This window comes from Aedes aegypti, chromosome 2 (assembly GCF_002204515.2).
Source record: "Aedes aegypti strain LVP_AGWG chromosome 2, AaegL5.0 Primary Assembly, whole genome shotgun sequence".
NCBI lineage: Eukaryota > Metazoa > Arthropoda > Insecta > Diptera > Culicidae > Aedes > Aedes aegypti.
Window position 1 is genome coordinate 217,692,398 of NC_035108.1, and position 7,205 is coordinate 217,699,602.

The following is a 7,205-nucleotide window of genomic DNA, read 5'->3' on the forward strand; positions in this document are numbered from 1 at the left end:
TTCGTCTCGTTCAAAATTGGACTAGACCCTTCGCTCAAGAATAAAGCGCTTGATCCAGAAACATGGCCTGAGGGCCTACTGTTTCGTGAATTCGAAGACTATGGAGCCCCAAAATTTCGCGTTCCTCTGAGGATCAATGTGCAATCAACACCGCTAGGAACAAATTTATCTCCAATCACTCCCGTCATGGATTTGAGCCGAGTTTCAACCCAGGACGCAACAATTTAAGTGTTTTGGAAGCCCTGTATCCCCCCATCACAGTCCCGTTTTTCCCGCCAGCGTTCGTTAGTCGTCCTGGTCCTGTGTTTGGGTGTGGAGAAAGGGTCTTCCAAACCGAATGTCAAGGCGAGTATCATCAAATTCAATCAAATGTCATATCAGTTACTTCAAACGCTTTTAGTTCGACTGTTCCAACCCACACTTCAACTAATGCTACGTCAACACCGGAATGCACGCCTGCACGCCTTATGGAAGCCCCTGATCCTTTCGTCACAGTCGAGCCACTCCTGCCAGCGTCCTGCAGTCATTCCGGTCCTGTGTACGATTTCGGAAAGGGGGTCTTCCAACCCGTCCTCACAGGCAAGTATGCATCAACACTGAACATCTGCCCTCCAGTAACTTCTGTTGGTTCCAGAAATTTTTCTAACGACAACAGCTCCAATTCTCAACGCTTATTCGACGTATTCGCCAACCGTGATCAGACAGTATCATCTTCAGCACTTCTCTCGCCACCGGGATGCACGCCTGCTAGTATCGTGGAAGCCCCTAATCCTCTCATCACAGTCGAGCCACTCCTGCCAGCGTTCAGCAGTCATCCCGGTCCTGTGTATGAGCTTGGTGACGGGGTCTTCCGAACCGCATTTGCAGGCAAGTATGCATGTAATTCGAACAATTCTCTTCCGGTAATGCCTACCGTTTCCAGCAACGTAACTGATTCGTTCGCGTGCTCTGTTCATCATTCCACGGTATCGTCGGCAAGCCCTGTTTGTTCCATTGCCGAAGCAACTGAAAATCGTGCAACATCGAGGTCCGTACATCGTTCTATCTCGGTGTACTATCAAAACGTCAGAGGATTGCGCACCAAACTTGTCCACCTGCGACTCCTGCTAACCAGCTGCGACTATGACGTGCTTGTTTTTACCGAGACGTGGTTGTGTGATGATATTGAAAGTGCTGAAATCTCATCAGACTATACGCTTTTTCGCTGCGACCGTAGTCCATCAACTAGTCAATATTCACGCGGTGGTGGCGTATTAATTGCTGTGAAAAATCTTTTTCACTGTGAGGCGATTCCATTGTCCAACAGCGAAGAATTGGAACAGATAGCAGTCTGTGTGAAATCGCAATTTCGTTCGCTCTACATTGTTGCTGTTTATCTCCCTCCAAACACAAATGCCGATTTGTATTCTGCTCATGCAAATTCAGTGCAAACAATCTTGAATCGTACATCGGGCAGAGACATCATTTTGTCCTTAGGTGACTTTAACCTCCCTAATTTGCAATGGGTTTTGGACGACGACATAAATGGTTATATTCCAACGAACATTTCTTCCGAACAAGAACAATGTCTCATTGAATCCTTGTTCTCATCTGGCTTACGACAAGTCAACAATGTAATGAATACGCGCGGTAGACTTCTTGATCTTGTGTTCGTAAGTCTACCAGAGTTTTTGGATTTGACAGAACCTCCTGTACCAATTTTACCTATTGACACTCATCACATGCCGCTTGTTTTACTATTTGACGTGAGCGACGAGAATTCGATCGAGTTTGAAAGCCGTGACGACAATCTCAGATACGATTTTACCACCTGTGACTTCAACCAACTAAAAGAAGCATTTGCAGATACCGATTGGGACTCGCAACTGCAAGGCGCTAATGTAGATGAATCGGTTTCGTTATTTTACGATAAGATTTTCGCAGTATGCAATTCTTCTGTCCCTCTCAAACGAAGGGTCGTCAACTCTATGTTCAACAAACCGTGGTGGACCTCTGAACTGCGTCATTTTCGAAACGTGCTTCGAAAGGCTCGTCACCGTTTTTTTCTCACCAAATCTGAAAACGACAGAAATAATCTACGTGAAGTGGAAATATCCTACAAAACATTACTGCTATCGACTTATGGAGCTTACTTAACCAAGGTTCAGGACAATGTTAAGCAAAATCCATCTCGTTTCTGGGATTTCATCAAAAAGCAAAAATCATCTGCTCGCGTTCCTAACAACGTAACTTACCACGATCTTCATGCAAGCTCAAACGTGGAAGCCGCCAATCTTTTCGGCTCGTTTTTTGAAAGTGTGTTCAGTAAGGTCTCTCCCGTATGGCGTCGTGACAACTTTGCTCATATTCCGTCGTATAACATCCGCCTTCCTATGATCCAGTTCTCTCCTGAAGAAGTATTGAAAGCCATCGATGATCTTGACATCAAAAAAGGGCCGGGGACAGATGGTATTCCACCGGTGCTCTTGAAAAAATGCTCTGCGGAACTATCGATTCCTATTGCGTATTTGTTCAATCGATCGCTCAGTGAAAGAACGTTTCCAATGTTTTGGAAGACAGCATCTGTTGTGCCCATCCATAAGTCTGGAAACATGAGTCGCGTTGAAAATTATCGTGGCGTCTCTATTTTGTGCTGTTTAAGCAAAGTTCTTGAAAAGCTAATGCATGGAGTACTATATACAATCGCCTCACCTATAATCTGCGACAGTCAACATGGCTTCATGAAGCATCGATCGACAACATCCAATCTAATGTGTTATGTTACCAATTTATCACGTGAAATTGAAGGGAGGAGGCAAGTCGACGCGGTGTACATAGATTTTGCCAAAGCCTTCGATACTGTTGCACACGCTTTAGTCACTGAGAAGCTGAACCGCATCGGCTTCCCGAACTGAATTTCTGAATGGATTTGCTCGTATCTCTCTGGACGTACCGCACACGTAGTAGTTAACTCAGCAAGCTCCCGATCATTCAGCATTACGTCTGGTGTGCCCCAAGGCAGCGTTCTTGGACCATTACTGTTTAACATATTCGTAAACGATCTGTGCTATCTCCTTTCCTCGTTCAAGCTGTCGTTCGCCGACGACTTAAAACTTTTCCGAGTCATACGTTCGTTCCACGATTGTGCGGCATTGCAAGAGGATATCAATGTAATGTTAACCTGGTGTAGCAATAACGGTATGCGCGTGAACTGCAAAAAATGCAAGGTTATATCCTTCACTCGTTCAAACTCTCCAATCAACCACCAATATCGCATGAACACCGATATACTGCAGCGAGTAACATCCATATGTGACTTGAGAGTTATCGTTGACGAAAAACTAACGTTCAAGGAACATGTGAAGACAACGAGTGCCAAAGCATTCTCAGTGCTAGGATTTATACGTCGACATGCTGCGGAGTTTACCGATGTATACGCATTGAAAGTGCTATATTGTGCGTTAGTACGTAGCATCTTAGAGTACGCCTCCCCGATATGGTCCCCATATCATGTTACGGATGTACTCTCAATCGAACGTGTCCAAAAGAAATTCGTACGTTTTGCATTGCGACTGCTTCCTTGGAACGATCCAAACAATCTTCCTCCATATGCTGAACGCTGTCAACTGATAGGATTAGAGCCACTATCTTGCAGACGTGAGAGAAGTCAACGGTTGCTAGTTTTCGACATCATCACAAATGCGATTGATTGTCCCGTGCTTCTTGAACAAACACCGCTTTACATCCCTCCTCGTAGTTTCCGAAACTCTCCATTACTTGCTGTTCCATATCACCGGACAAATTACGGCTACAACAACCCGCTTGACTCCTGCATTCGATCGTTTAACGAGATTTGTAACGAATTCGATTTTGATATATCCAAAAACTTGTTCAAAAACCGTATAAGTAGGCCATAGGAAATTTAGATATAGTTAGTTCAGTCTGTACGACTTACAGTCGAAGACGGTGGAATAAATAAATAAATAAATACGAAAGGTAGGAGCATCGTCTGCAATTCAATTGCAACTATCTTCGACAGATTCGGTTCATTTAAGGGACGAATGACCTTCGGATTAAAATCCCTCTGTAACAACAACAGGATTCGGTTCATTTCATTTACACTTTCGAGCTAGTAAGAACTTCTCATGATAAACACAGTATAGCTAGTAATATTTTTTAATGTGCTTACCACATACTAGCTATAGTCTCTTAATTCATCTCGTAGCATGTTCCGAGAACGCTGCTGCAGTGCCGTCGGGATGCCATAACAGCATAATGTTCATCTTGTACATCCCTTGCCAAGATCAATTTCATATAGCCTATTTCTCAGATTAACGCAATAGACAACATGTAGAAAAATCAATTCAGATCAGTGATGCATTTTGAACTGAACGCGAGCCAAAAATGAACGGAGCAAGTTCAATTTTTGCACGAGAACGCAGTAAACTTTGAACTTTCGAGCCAGAGCATGCCGCTGCTCTCGGGCCGTTCGATCGCAAATCATTACAATTGTAACTGAAGCATGAATTTAATGTTTTACCTGGGAAACATTTCTTGAATTGATGATACATTCAATTTTATCATAAATCAATGTGTTTTTTTTTACTTTGAGCTCCTTAAAATCAACATTAGCATGGTGAGATGGCGTAAAATGTGTCAAAACAATCTGCGTTCACTTTTCTGCTCTCGAGGGTTCAAATTTTTGAACTGAACAATGAGCAAGCCTACTTGATCTCCCGTTCAATAAACTGAACTGGAACGCGAACTGAACGCGTTCAAATGCACCACTGATTCAGATCAATAGTTGCTCATTACAATTGGTCAAGAAACAGTTTATTGAACAGTATTTGAAATCTGTCGCAGTTTCAATACATTTTCCAATTTCCGTACTCGAGAATTTTGGAAGCGGGGGCCGTGATGCTCGGGATGGATTGTCCTCCATGACTGGTCCTGGCTGGAAATATTCGTGGGGAGAAACTCGACCCTTTGCTGCAGGAATTTCATTAACAACTCTTTGGTAAAGCAGAAATTTTCCGAGGAAAATTCTGCTAAATGTGAACTTTTTCAAAACAATTCTTTTTGATTGGAATATTTATCAACAACTCTTTGTCAAGTAAAATCATCCTAAATAACTCTTTGCTCCATCGCCAAACCAAACCATTTCATTGAATTCATCAAGTACAAGAATATGAATGGTAAGGAGAGGCAGATGGTGTATACTTCGCTGGCGTTAGTTTCTAACAGGTCGCCGGTTGGCGCTGACTACTAATCCGTTCACTGAATGTTTTTCAGTTGTTGCTTTCGCTTCGTTGCGCTCTGGTTCCGTTCGCTACTCGCACACTGCTGTGGCATTCACGCGCTCTTCTTTGCTGCTCCGCTGCTTGATCCGTTCGTTATGCCGTTCGATTTGTGAATGAGCTGGGAGCAGAACAACCAGTGGTTTTATTTGCTCGAGCTCCGTTCACCGATGGCGAGTGGTGGGGTTCTCGCTTGGTTGTTTCGTCACTCCGTTCGCTACTCGCACGCGATTGGTTATTGCTTTCGCGCTATTTTCGTTGATGGTGTGATTCTTCGCTGAGAAAAAAAACTGCAACTCTTTTGATTTTTTATGCAAAATTACCAACTTTGATAGACTATATCTCAGTTATTTATGGACCGATTTGAATGAAATTTTCACAGAATATCAGACATAACTTAAATTTTAACATATATTATTGAGTGATTTTTCCAATCACACGTTGAAAAGCAGTAACGGTTTGACTAAAGTGACGATTTTTTATAATTGACGTAACTAAACATATTGAAGGAATAGCTTCATGGTATCTTGAGCAAAGTTGTAGATTTTGACGAGATGAATAAGTTTGCTGAAGACAGTTTTTGCGTAAGGCTATCAGATTTTAAGATAAAAAGTTTTGAAATTTTCATCGAAAATTACAGTTTAGTCAAACCGTTATTACTTATAAACTTGTAATTGGAAAAATTATTCAAAAATATATGTTAAAACTCAAGTTACATCTAATGTTCTGTGAAAGTTTCATTCGAAAATATTTCCATAAATAACTGAGATCTAACTTACCAAAGATGGTCATTTTGTATGGAAAATTGAAAAAGTTTCAAATGCATGTGAATAAGTTGGGGCCTTCCTTAGCCGAGTGGTTAAAGTCCGCGGCTACAAAGCAAAGCCATGCTGAAGGTGTCTGGGTTCAATTCCCGGTCGGTTCAGGATCTTTTCGTAATGTAAATATTTCATGCCAGCGTAACGCTCTTGGTTTTGAAATTCCAATTTCACTCCTGTATAGAGAAGAAAGACGTACTTCTACGTCAAAAAGCTACCCAAAGTATGCTTTGTATTGTTGTTTGCAAAATCTTCCAAAATCCTTTCAATTGTTTCATTTTCAGTTCGCTTAACGCAGACAGCAATATTGTTAAGGTAATAAAAACTATGATTTAATTAATGTTTATTTTATTTGAAAAAAACACAATGGAACTGACTGAAAAGGTGCCAACCAGATTATGATTGCCATTGTCAAAAATACATGCCTCACATGAATTCAGAAAGTAAAAGAAATTGATACTTTTACTTAAACTTTATTCCTAAGCTTTCTAGCTCAATTAAAAACATACCATTTTTTTATCGTCGCACATTGGTCCAGTTTTTCAAAACCATGGCAGAAATTGCGCATTATCAATACTTAATTAGTTTTAGCCATTACAAATGTTTTGGAACATGGTTTAGGATGTGTTGGAAATTGCCAACCGAATTCGGGGGTTCCGTAATAATAATCCCGGAAATGGAACAACCGGAGACTTAAGTTTGGTTCCAATCCGGATAATTATTATTTTCCTCTGGAAAATTATTGATTTTTAACTAATTCATCTTTGTGTTCATTATATAGTGTGACGTTTGCTGTTACCTAAAGTTGTCTTAGTTCACTTACATTTAGTCCCGATTTTGTGTCGAGTCCAGTCTTTTCAGTATTTGAACCAGTCTAATGTTGGGTTGGAGAACCAGATCCAATACAGATTCTTTCGTAGTATGTTCGCTAGCCGTACTATCAATCGTCGTAACAATCGTACACAATAGTTCATAAGTTTTATCAATCACTTCAGGTGTGCATGATTGCCTTTCGGCGAGTAGACTCCTTTGAATGATGGTAATAATATATAATTTGATAATTCAATAAATTCACTGGAAATGATTAGTATTTGCACCTTTGAATTCACTA